At 40.1% G+C, this 12,242-nt stretch overlaps 1 non-coding gene across 1 annotated transcript; it reads left to right on the forward strand.

The window, feature by feature from the left end:
- Window positions 1-2,953: 2,953 nt before the first annotated feature.
- On the forward strand, window positions 2,954-3,057 carry LOC148571293 (small nucleolar RNA R71). The gene has a single exon (XR_015908471.1). It is a non-coding gene; the product is annotated as a small nucleolar RNA R71 (small nucleolar RNA).
- The last annotated feature ends 9,185 nt before the right edge of the window (window positions 3,058-12,242 follow it).

The raw sequence follows: 12,242 nt of genomic DNA on the forward strand, positions 1-12,242 counted from the left end.
CATTTCTGAATAGCAGAAGTTAAGTATAGATACAACCTATTGGTTTGCAGTTCTTTTGTCCTTCCTTCTGTTGTGCCCCTTTTGAGTTATGATGCATAATGTCTTCAAATGGTGGTTAGTTCCCTGCATAATTCTCAAAAGTTGCTTGCTTCTCAAGCCCTTAGGTGGCTGGTTAGTATGCATGAATTGAGTGTGGCTTTTGGATTTAATTTGGTGTGGGAATACCAAACTTAATTCCTTGCCACTGTCTCTAATGCAACAGGTTGTACATTTATGAATTCTTTTGGCCTTGCTAAAGGTTATGGAACCAAAACTAAAAAGCAATTAAATGGTTGAATAATTTGTCTGATTGCTTGGAGCTAACATTATGCAGGAGGTGAGAGTATGCTTTTAAATGAGATTTTTTATGGAACACCAAACTTAGAATCCTTCATTCTTCCTGAAATTGTTTTGGTGTGCAACACCAAACTTAGCTCTTTGCAATACATACTTAATTATTCAACATTTTTATTGAAAAAGCTATGAAAAGAAAACTACCTCAGGTTGGGTTGCCTCCCAATAAGCGCTTCTTTATTGTCATTAGCTTGACATTTCATCCTTTGATCATGGGGGTTGAAAATCATAGTGCCTCAGCTTTTCTCCTCTTACTGTGAACTTCCTTCCGGTCTCCTCTTTGATGATCTCTAGGTGTTCAAGTGAAAGGACCCGGTTCACAGTGTAGTATTCAGATGATTGTGGGGACACCTTCATTGGTTGGGTGTTTAACACTACTTTATCCCCTGGTGAAAAGCCTTCAGTAGGGATCTTCTTGTTTCTCCACCCTCTTGGCCTCTTCTTCTTTTCTTTCTCAAAAGATACTCCCTGCCTTGGTGGTTCCTTTTCTGAGATGTTGAATTTCTCATCTGGAGGTTTTGGATCCAGTTCCTCCTTGATTTCTTTGGTTTGTTGCACCATCTCTACTGATTTCAAGCATGGATTTAGAAGTCTTGGAGCTAACTCATTGACTACCTCCTTCAAACTTTGATCTCTGGCCTTATCCTTCATAGAATCTTTTTCTTGAATTGGCTCATGCAAGGTTTTAAAAACATGGAATGCTAGGTGCTCATCATGCACTCTTAGCAACAATTCCCCCTTTTCAACATCTATCAATGCTCTGCCCGTAGCTAGGAAAGGCCTCCCCAGAATGATGGGAGTGTTAGGGTCCTCCTCCATATCCAGAACGACAAAATCAGCTGGGAGAAGAAATTTTTCCACTTTTACCAGCACATTCTCTACAACTCCAAGTGCTTGCTGAATGGATTTATCAGCCATTTGAAGAAGTATTCGTGTGGATTTCAGCTCGACAATTTGGAGTTTCCTCATTAGAGACAAAGGCATCAAATTTATGCTTGCACCAAGATCACAGAATGACTTCTCAATTGTTATGTTTCCTATGGTGCAAGGTATATAAAAACTCCCAAGATCATCTTTCTTCTCTGGCAACTCTCTTTGGAGAATAGCACTACATTCCATTGTCATCTCAACAATTTGTCCTTCTTTTAGGGACTTTTTCTTTGTCAGCACTTCCTTCATAAATTTGGCATACACTGGCATCTGTTCAAGTGCTTCTAAGAAAGGAATATTGATGCTGAGTGGCTTGAATATGTCCAGGAACTTTGAGTATTACTTATCCTCATTCTCTTTTTTGAACCTCTGAGGGTATGGAAGTTTGGGGATATATGGCTTCACCCCTTCCTTCTTCTCTTGTAGTTATGTTTCAAGGATGTCCTTATCTATCTTTGAGCTTTTTGCATTCTTAGTCTTTCTCTCCTCTTCACTTCTCTCTTCTGTCTCTTCTTGTGGAACTTGTCTGTTGTATTCTTCCTGATTGATGGCTTCCTTCTCACTTTCCACTATGATTGCTTTGCACTCCTCCTACTTTGTAGCTTTTCCTTTGTCCCTTGGGTGGTCTTGAGTGGCACTAGGGGGTGCATTTGATTGCTTCTCACCCATCTCTGCAATTTGTTTAGCCATTTGTTCCATATGCCTCTCAAGATTTCTGATTGAAGCTTCTTGGTTTTTGATTGTAGCTTCTTGGTTTTTGATTGAGGCTTCTTGGTTTTTACTTGTTATGGCTTGATCTTTCTGTGTTGCTTCCTGATCTTATTTTGCCATCTCTTGATTTTTCATGAGTTTCTCCATCATTATCTCTTGGTGCTTCATCATCTTTTCCATCAATATCTCCAAATTGGAAATTCTTTGAGTGTCTTGTGACGCTTGTGGCTGGTTGTGAGATGTTGAAGGTTGATGGTAGGTGTTTTGGTTAGTGGTTTGGTTATTGGGTGGATAGTAGCTAGGATTTGGGTGGTTGTTTTGGGATTTTCTATATGGATTAGGGTTAGTGTTTTGTTGGTTATGGTTTTGGTTGTTTCTTGAGTTGCTTTGGTTTGAGTTTCTTTGCCATGGTTGCTGGTTTTGAGTGTGGTTATCTCCCCATCTTATGTTTGGATGGTTCTTCCAGGATGGGTTGTAGGTGTCACCATAGACTTCATTTTGGCCAGAGCTTTGGTTGTGCACATATTGAGGTTGTTCCTGCTGCTGATCTTCTTGGTTTTCTTCATTTTGCCCCCATTTGGTTGATGATTGGCTTGTGTTGACTGCTGCAACTTGGAGGCTATCAATCCTCTTGGCCATTTGCTCAAATTGTTGTTGAATTTGCTGCTGCATCATTTTATTTTGAGCCAGAATTGAGTCCACTCCTTCCAACTCCATCACTCCTTTCCTTTTTGATGGTTGGTGTTGCCTTTGGTGAGCAAAGAAATACTGGTTGTTAGCCACCATATCAATGAGATTTTGGGCCTCCTCTACAGTTTTCATGAGCTACAAAGAGCCTCCAGCTGAATGATCCAATGCTTCCTAGGATTTCAATGTCAGACCTTCATAAAAATTCTGCAACCTATCCCATTCATTGAATATTTCAGGAGGACACTTCCTGATTAGAGCCTTGTATCGTTCCCATGCCTCATACAAGGGTTCAACATCCATTTGTGTAAATGTTTGAACCTCTGTTTTGAGCCTAATGATCCTTTGAGGAGGATAAAAATTGGCTAAGAACTTACTCACTAGATCCTCCCAATTGTTGATGCTTTCTCTTGGAAATGACTCCAACCATTGAGTAGCTTTGTCCCTCAGGGAAAATGGAAACAACAACAATTTGTAACTGTCAGGATGCACACCGTTGGTCTTCACTGTGTTACATATCCTCAGGAAGGTGGATAGGTGCTGGTTTGGATCTTCCAAGGGGCCTCCTCCATAAGAACAATTGTTCTGCACCAAGGTGATGAGTTGGGGCTTCAATTCAAAGTTATTTGCATCAACATTTGGGGTAAGGATGCTACTCCCACAATGCCTTGGATTAGCAAGTGTATATGAAGCCAATACTCTCCTTTGGGGGCTGACCATTGTCGTTGGCCACTCCCACTTGTGGATTTGTTGGATTTTCTTCCATTTCTTGGTTCTCTTCTCAACCTCCAAAGTGTTTTAGGATCAAAAGGTATGGATTCATTGCTTCTTCCTCCTGACATAAACACAGAACCAGGAACCAAAATTAAGCACTCTATTGCTAGAGTGAAGTTAGTGTTAACTTAAGGAAAAATTCAAACAGTTAGTATGCTTAGTAAAAAGAAAAAGAAAAAGTGTTTAATCTAGATCTCCACTTCACATAATCATTGTCAATCTATTTCAATCCCCGGCAATGGCGCCAAAAACTTGATGTGTGGAAAACGATCCAACACAAAACTCACCGGCAAGTGTACCAGGTCGCATCAAGTAATAATAACTCACGTGAGTGAGGTCGATCCCACAGGGATTGAAAGATTGAGCAATTTTAGTTTAGTGGTTGATTTAGTCAAGCGAATCAAGATTTAGTTGAGTGATTTGTAATTAACTGAAATTTAAATTGCATGAAAATTAAAGGGAGATGGATAATTGCAGTAAAGTAAAGAGAACAGAAAATAAAAGTGCTGAATCTTAAAGAACAAGAAATTAAATGGCAGAAACTTAGAACACAAGAAATGTAAATTGCAGAATCTTAAAGTGCAAGAAATGTAAATGGCTTGAATTATAACGGGAATTGGGAATTGGATTTGCAGAAATCAGACAAGGAAAAGTAAATTGCGATAAACAGAAAAGTAGAAAAGGAATTAAAATGAAATGGATCTCAACTGGAAATGTAAATGAACTTGGAGACGCATTCAACAGAGAAATTAAAATGAAAACTCCAGATCTCAGGACCCAAGAGACTAGATAACCAAGTCTAGATCTCAATGCCTTCCTAGATCCAAATTCAAAATTCAATTACAAGAAAAGTAAAGATCAAGCAATAGAAGAAAGGAATGCAAATATAGATTTCTCAAAAATTGCAGTAAATGAAATAGAGAGATCTCAGGGTGAGATTGAAACAGAATTCCTTCAATTCTCTAACACCTAAGATTCAAGACGAGTCTAATTGAAACTGAAAATAAGAAAACTAAGAGGAAGAGAATTCAATTCTCCTTCCCCAAGACTCAGAATCTCAAAATAACTTCTAACCAAAAGCTCTCCCAAAATCACTTAGTAAAAACTAAAACGGAAAAGCTCTCTAAAAACTTAAATTCTAAGCTATTTATACACTCTCTTCAAATGATCTTCAAGCCTTGAATTGGGCCTTTGCTCTTGATGGAATTGGGTTGACAAAAGCCTCTGTTGATTGCTCTTGAAGTTGGAGAGAAACCCATTTGTGAATCGGGCCATGAACCAGAAAAGCTTGAGTAAAAGTTTGAGGCAAACTTTTACTCAAGCTTTTCATATCAGCTAGCCTCCCTTGCTGTCATCCACGTTTGAGTCAAAGTTTGAGGTTAAACTTTGAGCCAAACGTGGATCCCTCTTACACGCCTCTTGGGGTGCTACTTTGTCCTCTTGTCAACATTGCCAATTTTATGCCCACTATAGACTATTATATATGGTTAGAAAGCTCTAAATGTTAGCTTTCTAACCCAATTAGAATCACCTCAATTGGACATCTACAACTCAAGTTATTCTTGTTGGAAGTATACCCCTTCAGGCTGTTGTGGCGCCAAAGTTTGCCTAAAAGCTTGAGGTCAAACGTTGGCGCAAGCTTTTGTTCCCTCCAGGGTGTGTTTGTTGTGGCGCCAACATTTGCCTAAAAGCTTGAGGTCAAATGTTGACGCAAGCTTTTGCTCCCTCCAGGGTGTGTTTGTTGTGGCGCCAACGTTTGACTAAAAGCTTGAGGTCAAACGTTGGCGCAAGCTTTTGCTTCCTCCAGGGTGTAGTCAAGCTCCTCCAAAAGTTTGAGCTAAAGTTTGAGGCAAGCTTTGGCTCAAGCTTTTTGTTCTCTCTTGCTCTTTGCCATTCCTTCTTTCTTCAACCTTCTTCAAAGCTCTTTTCACCTATCATCAATCAATCAAAGATATCAAAGCTATGCTTAAAATCATGAGATTGTTATTCTTTCATAATATATGATAGTTATAGCACAAAATCTCATGAAATTGCATTAATTTATCAATGGTTGATTGAATCAAAGGAAACATGAAATTCTACCCAATTGGCTTACTTATGGCTCAAGAAAGTGCATAAAATCAATTGAAAACAAAAGAAAAAGACTAGTGAAACTAGGCTAAGATGACTTGTCATCACTAACAAACCCCATCCAACAAGTCGGAATTCTAATGGTTCAAGAGTTCTATGCTAATGCATGGATCACAAGGAACCATGATCAAAGTAAGAACCCGAACCCAAAGAATTATCTCACCATGGTTCGGGGGAATTACTTAGATTTTAGTCCGGAAAATGTAAGGTTGGCGTTCAACTTGCCAATGATGGAAGAGAATGCACGCCCCTACACAAGGAGAGTCAACTTTGATCAAAGGTTGGACCAAGTCCTCATGGACATATGTGTGGAAGAAGCTCAATGGAAGATTGACTCAAAAGGCAAACCGGTTCAACTGAGAAGACTGGACCTTAAGCCTGTAGCTAGAGGATGGTTGGAGTTTATTCAACGCTCAATCATTCCCACTAGCAACCGGTCTGAAGTTACTATAGACCGGGCCATCATGATCCATAGCATCATGATTGGAGAAGAGGTAGAGGTTTATGAGATTATACCTCAAGAACTCTACAAGGTGGCTGACAAGTCCTCCACTATGGCAAGGTTAGCTTTTCCTCACCTCATTTGCCATCTATGCAATTCGGGTGGGATTGACATAAAAGGAGACATTCCCATTGAGGAAGAGAAGCCCATCACTAAGAAAAGGATAGAGCAAGTAAGATAGCCCATTCATGGATCTCAAGAGACGCATGAAGCTCATCACCATGAGATCCTGGAGATGCCTCAAATGCATCTTCCTCCGCAAAACTATTGGGAGCAAATCAACACCTCCCTAGGAGAATCAAGTTCCAACATGGGACAACTAAGGGTGGAACATCAAGAGCACTCTATCATCCTTCATGAGATTAGAGAAGATCAAAAAGCAATGAGGGAGGAGCAACAAAGACAATAGAAGAGCTCAAGGACATCATTGGTTCCTCAAGAAGGAAACGCCACCATCACTAAGGTGGATTCATTCCTTGTTCTTACATTCTCTGTTTTTCGTTTTCTTTATGTTAAGTGCTTATCCATGTTTGTGTCTTATTACATGATCATTAGTATTTAGTAACTTTGTCTTAAAGTTATGAATGTCCTATGAATCCATCACCTCTCTTAAATGAAAAATGTTTTGACTCAAAAGAATAAGAAGTACATGAGTTTTGAATTTATCCTTGAACTTAGTTTAATTATATTGATGTGGTGACAATGCTTCTTGTTTTCTGAATGAATGCTTGAACAGTGCATATATATTTTGAAGTTGTTGTTTAAGAATGTTAAATATGTTGGCTCTTGAAAGAATGATGACAATGAGACATGTTATTTGATAATCTGAAAAATCATAAAAATGATTCTTGAAGCAAGAAAAAGCAGCAAAAAAAAAAATAAATAAATAAAGCTTGCAGAAAAAAAAAATGGCGAAAAAAAAAGAGAGAAAAAGCAAGCAGAAAAAGCCAAAGCTCTTAAAACCAAAAGGCAAGAGCAAAAAAACCAATAGCCCTTAAAACCAAAAGGCAAGGGTAATAAAAAGGATCCAAGGCTTTGAGCATCAGTGGATAGGAGGGCCAAAAAGGAATAAAATCCTGGCCTAAGCGGCTAAACCAAGCTGTCCCTAACCATGTGCTTGTGGCGTGAAGGTGTCAAGTGAAAACTTGAGACTGAGCGGTTAAAGTCAAGGTCCAAAGTGAAAACAGAGTTTGCTTAAGAACCCTAGACACCTCTAATTGGGGACTTTAGCAAAGCTGAGTCATAATCTGAAAAGGTTCACCCAGTTATGTGTCTGTGGCATTTATGTATCCGGTGGTAATACTGGAAAACAAAGTGCTTAGGGCCACGGCCAAGACTCATAAAGTAGCTGTGTTCAAGAATCAACATACTGAACTACGAGAATCAATAACACTATCTGAACTCTGAGTTCCTATAGATACCAATCATTCTGAACCTCAATGGATAAATGAGATGCCAAAACTATTCAAGAGGCAAAAAGCTACAAGTCCCGCTCATCTGATTGGAGCTATGTTTCATTGATAGTTTGGAATTTATAGTATATTCTCATCTTTTTTTATCCTATTTGATTTTCAGTTGCTTGGGGACAAGCAACAATTTAAGTTTGGTGTTGTGATGAGCGGATAATTTATACGCTTTTTGGCATTATTTTTAGTATGTTTTTAGTAGGATCTAGTTACTTTTAGGGATGTTTTTATTAGTTTTTATGTTAAATTCACATTTCTAGACTTTACTATGAGTTTGTGTGTTTTTCTGTGATTTCAGGTATTTTCTAGCTGAAATTGAGGGACTTGAGCAAAAATCAGATTCAGAGGTTGAAGAAGGACTGCTGATGCTGTTGGATTCTGACCTCCCTGCACTCAAAGTGGATTTTCTGGAGCTACAGAACTCAAAATGGCGCGCTTCTAATTGCGTTGGAAAGTAGATATCCAGGGCTTTCCAGAAATATATAATAGTCTATACTTTGGCCGAGTTTAGATGATGTAAATGGGCGTTGAACGCCAGTTCTACGCTGCAGTCTGGAGTTAAACGCCAGAAACACGTCACAAGCCAGAGTTGAACGCCAGAAATACGTTACAAACTGGCGTTCAACTCCAAAAGATGCCTCTGCACGTGGAAAGCTAAAGCTCAGCCCAAGCACACACCAAGTGGGCCCCGGAAGTGGATTTATGCATCAGTTACTTACTTCTGTAAACCCTAGTAACTAGTTTAGTATAAATAGGACTTTTTACTATTGTATTAGACATCTTGGGAAGATCCTGGATTGTATTTTTGATCCTGTGATCACGTTTGGGGGTTGGCCATTCGGCCATGCCTGGACCTTCATCACTTATGTATTTTTAACGGTAGAGTTTCTACACTCCATAGATTAAGGTGTGGAGCTCTGCTGTTCCTCATGAATCGATACAAAGTACTACTGTTTTTCTATTCAATTCAACTTGTTCCGCTTCTAAGATATTCATTCGCACTTCAACATGAATGTAATGAACATGACAATCATCATCATTCCCCCACGAACGCGTGCCTGACAACCACTTCTGTTCCACCTTAGATTGAATGATTATCTCTTGGATCTCTTAATCAGAATCTTCACGGTGTAAGCTAGATTGATGGCGGCATTCATGAGAATCCGAAAAGTCTAAACCTTGTCTGTGGTATTCCGAGTAGGATTCTGGGATTGAATGCCTGTGACGAACTTCAAACTCGCGAGTGCTGGCGTAGTGACAGACGCAAAAGGATGGTGAATCCTATTCCAATATGATCGAGAACCTCAGATGATTAGCCGTGCTGTGACAGAGCATTTGGACCATTTTCACAAGAGGATAGGATGCATCCATTGACCACGGTGATGCCTCTAGATGATTAACCATGCAGTGACAGCGCATCGGACCATTTTCACAGAGAGGATGAAAAGTAGCCATTGACAATGGTGATGTTCTTACATAAAGCCAGCCATAGAATGGAGTAGGACTGATTGGATGAAGACAGCAGGAAAGCAGAAGTTCAGAGGGACGAAAGCATCTCTATACGTTTATCTGAAATTCTCACCAATGATATACATAAGTATTTCTATCTTTATTCTCTGTTAATTTATTATTATTTTCGAAAACTCCATAACTATTTGATATCCGCCTGACTGAGGTCTACAAGATGACCATATCTTGCTTCATACCAACAATCTCCATGGAATCGACCCTTACTCACGTAAGGTTTATTACTTGGACGACCCAGTGCACTTGCTGGTTAGTTGTATCGAAGTTGTGAACGAAAAACGATTTATTAAGACGTGCGTACAGAGTTTTTGGTGTCGTTGCTTGAGATCACAATTTCGTGCACCACCCAGCACTCCCGAACCAGTTGGTCCAAGGTGCTGGGTGTTAAGACACCCCTAAGGACTTACTCCCTCAAGTTTCTTTCCCCCATATATTCACACCACAGGCACATGGTTTTTTATTTTTATTCTTGAGACCTTGGTGTCCAGCACCTCTTTGGGTTACTAAGTGCTCTGTAGAAAGGGTTACTCTTCATAGTGGACTTTCAGCTGATAATCCCGGGTTAGTTAACCCAGGTTACCAAGTGATAAGGCACCCCTGAGAGCTTATTCATCCAAGTATATCCCTTGCACAGGAGCACCACAGACACATGCCTTAAGATTCAACCCTTGGTGCCTAGCCTTATTTTTTACTCTTTTTCTTTATTCTCAACTTTCATTTTTCTTTCCCCTTTTCTTATTAGGATCTTGTTATGTAGCTAGTCTCATGGGTGTGTTTCAAGCATATAATTCAGGACAGATATAGTTGCCTTCCTACCTTGTTGGTGAACCAACTTAGCTAATCTATTACCACACCACAAACTTAGGAACTTACTCCACAATATGAACCTCACTATGGTCTTTCATAGCATACATTCTCTTTTAATTTGATTCAAAAGGACAAGCATACAAGTAAGCAAGGTGAAAATGCAGCAGATCATTTGGCACAGCTAGCATAGACCTAAGCAGTAAAAACTTAAAGGCAGAATTTAAAATCCTAAATTACCATGGAAGCATGTTCTATTTCATACATGATTTTCCTTATTTAAAACTTGAAAAAGATGGAACAAAGGGGGAACTCCACCACCTTTTACTCATAGGGTTGCTCATGCTCTCCCTCTTGTTTGTCCCTTTTGTGTTTTTCTTGAGTGCTTGAACTCCCATTTCCCTTGCCTTTTCCAATCAACTTTTTTCCAGAAGCCAGCATCTTCCATCTTTTTTTTCAATGTTTCCTTCTGTTGTTTCACCTTCCTTTCCTCTTGTTCTGTTAGATCTTTTTGGACTATATCATACCTAGGGATCGCAGAGTGTAAATTATGCATATGCCCAGACATATAGTTCAACATGGCTTGAGTGTTTATGTTGAACTCTTCCCTATGTAGTTGTCATCCCTCATTGAGCACCCTGAAGTCATTGAATGCTTTTGTTTGAGCTAGCTGACGTTGGTTGAGTTCTTGAAGGCGTTTGTCTTGATGTTCTTGCCTTTCAGTCACTTGATTGATGGCTTGAGTGAGCTGGGAGTATTGCTCCTGTTGCTGCTCCATTTGTTGCTTCTGCCACTCCCTCTGCTGACCCATCCAATTAGAGAGCAGTTCTTCTTGACGATCCATCCTTTGAGCTTGAATGTGCAGTTGTTGTTCTTGTCCCTCCATATAACTCCTTGCTAGCTCCTCAATGGCTCCGTGAATGTGATTCAAGTTTATGTTGGTTGGATCATAGTACTCTTCTTGCTGGTATTCTTCTTAATGAGATTCTTCCCGGTAAGGTCCCTCTTGTGATGTTCTTTTCCCTATTTGAGGCATTCTTTGTTGTTAGGCGGGTGCCACATAAGTTATACGCTGTAGTGTAACTGACCTCCCAGTGTTTACTCAACTTGGATTGCTATCCTCGAAGACTACCTTGGCTTTCGTACACAGTCTAAGGATGGTGCTGGGATACCAAAGTCTAGCACCCGGATCATTCTTCTCGGCTAACTCTTGAATCCCCTCAGCTATAATCTCGTGCACATTGATGCTTCCACCCTTTATTAAGCAATGCACCATAGTAGCTCGAGTAGTGTTAACCTCAGAATTGTTCGTAGCTGGGAGGATAGATCTCCTCACGAGTTCAAACCATCCCTTGGCTTCCGGGATGAGGTCTCCTCTCCTAATGAACCGGGGTCTCCTATCCGAATACCTTTCCCAGTCAGATCCTATAACACACATATCGTTCACAATTTCTTCAAGTTCATTATTGTCGGGGCCATTACTTATTCTTACATGATAACTGGGCTCATCAAAATGTGGCAATTTCAGCTGAAGAGTCCTTGTTATGGCATTAGGGCTGAAGTCCACCTCTGTTCCTCTCACATAACTTTTGAACGTGGGGGCCTTGGTTTTGTCTTCTCTGACCATATTTGCATAGAACTCTTTGATGAGGTTTGCATTTATCTTTGCTTCTGGGTTCGTGAGCCTTTGCCAACCCCTTTGTTCAATCTTCTCTCGAATCTGTGGGCACTCATCCTCGTTGAACTGGAATGTTAACTCAGGCAATATCTTTTTGAGCTTTATCCGTTCAAATTCGAGTTCATGGAATGCAGTTTTGAATCTCCCTTCATCGAAAGGGATGCTTGCCACCAGTTCCTTCCTCTTTTGCCTCTTGGAGCTCGATGATGCCATGAGTAGGAGTTGATATGTGAAGGTGTAAATGGTGTGAATAATGGGCTTCGGCCGGTTAAGATGGGGGTGTAGTGAAGGGAATGAGTGAGAGTGTTGTTGATGGGTAAAAAGGGAGTTGGGTGCCGAGAGTGGGAAGTGTAAAGGATGAAAATTGGAATGTGAAAGGGAGTATGGAATAAGAACCTCTTATATAGAGAAGTGGTGAGTAGATGAAACGTGTGGATTGAATGTGTAGGCCTATGATGAACGGATGGGGTTTAGTATGGGATGGGCATAAGGATCATCAACTTTATGATGGGGTTGGTTCAGTTTCCAAGCGTGTTCTTCTTCCAATGTTGCATGGCAATATTTTCCAATGCATTCCCCTTGAAGACATGTGTATAGTCCTCTTCTTTTGAAGTGGCCGAACCCTTCCTCCTTCAATTGT

The sequence above is a fragment of the Arachis ipaensis genome, chromosome B3 (genome assembly GCF_059453495.1).
Source record: "Arachis ipaensis isolate K30076 ecotype BB chromosome B3, ASM5945349v1, whole genome shotgun sequence".
NCBI classification, from domain to species: domain Eukaryota; kingdom Viridiplantae; phylum Streptophyta; class Magnoliopsida; order Fabales; family Fabaceae; genus Arachis; species Arachis ipaensis.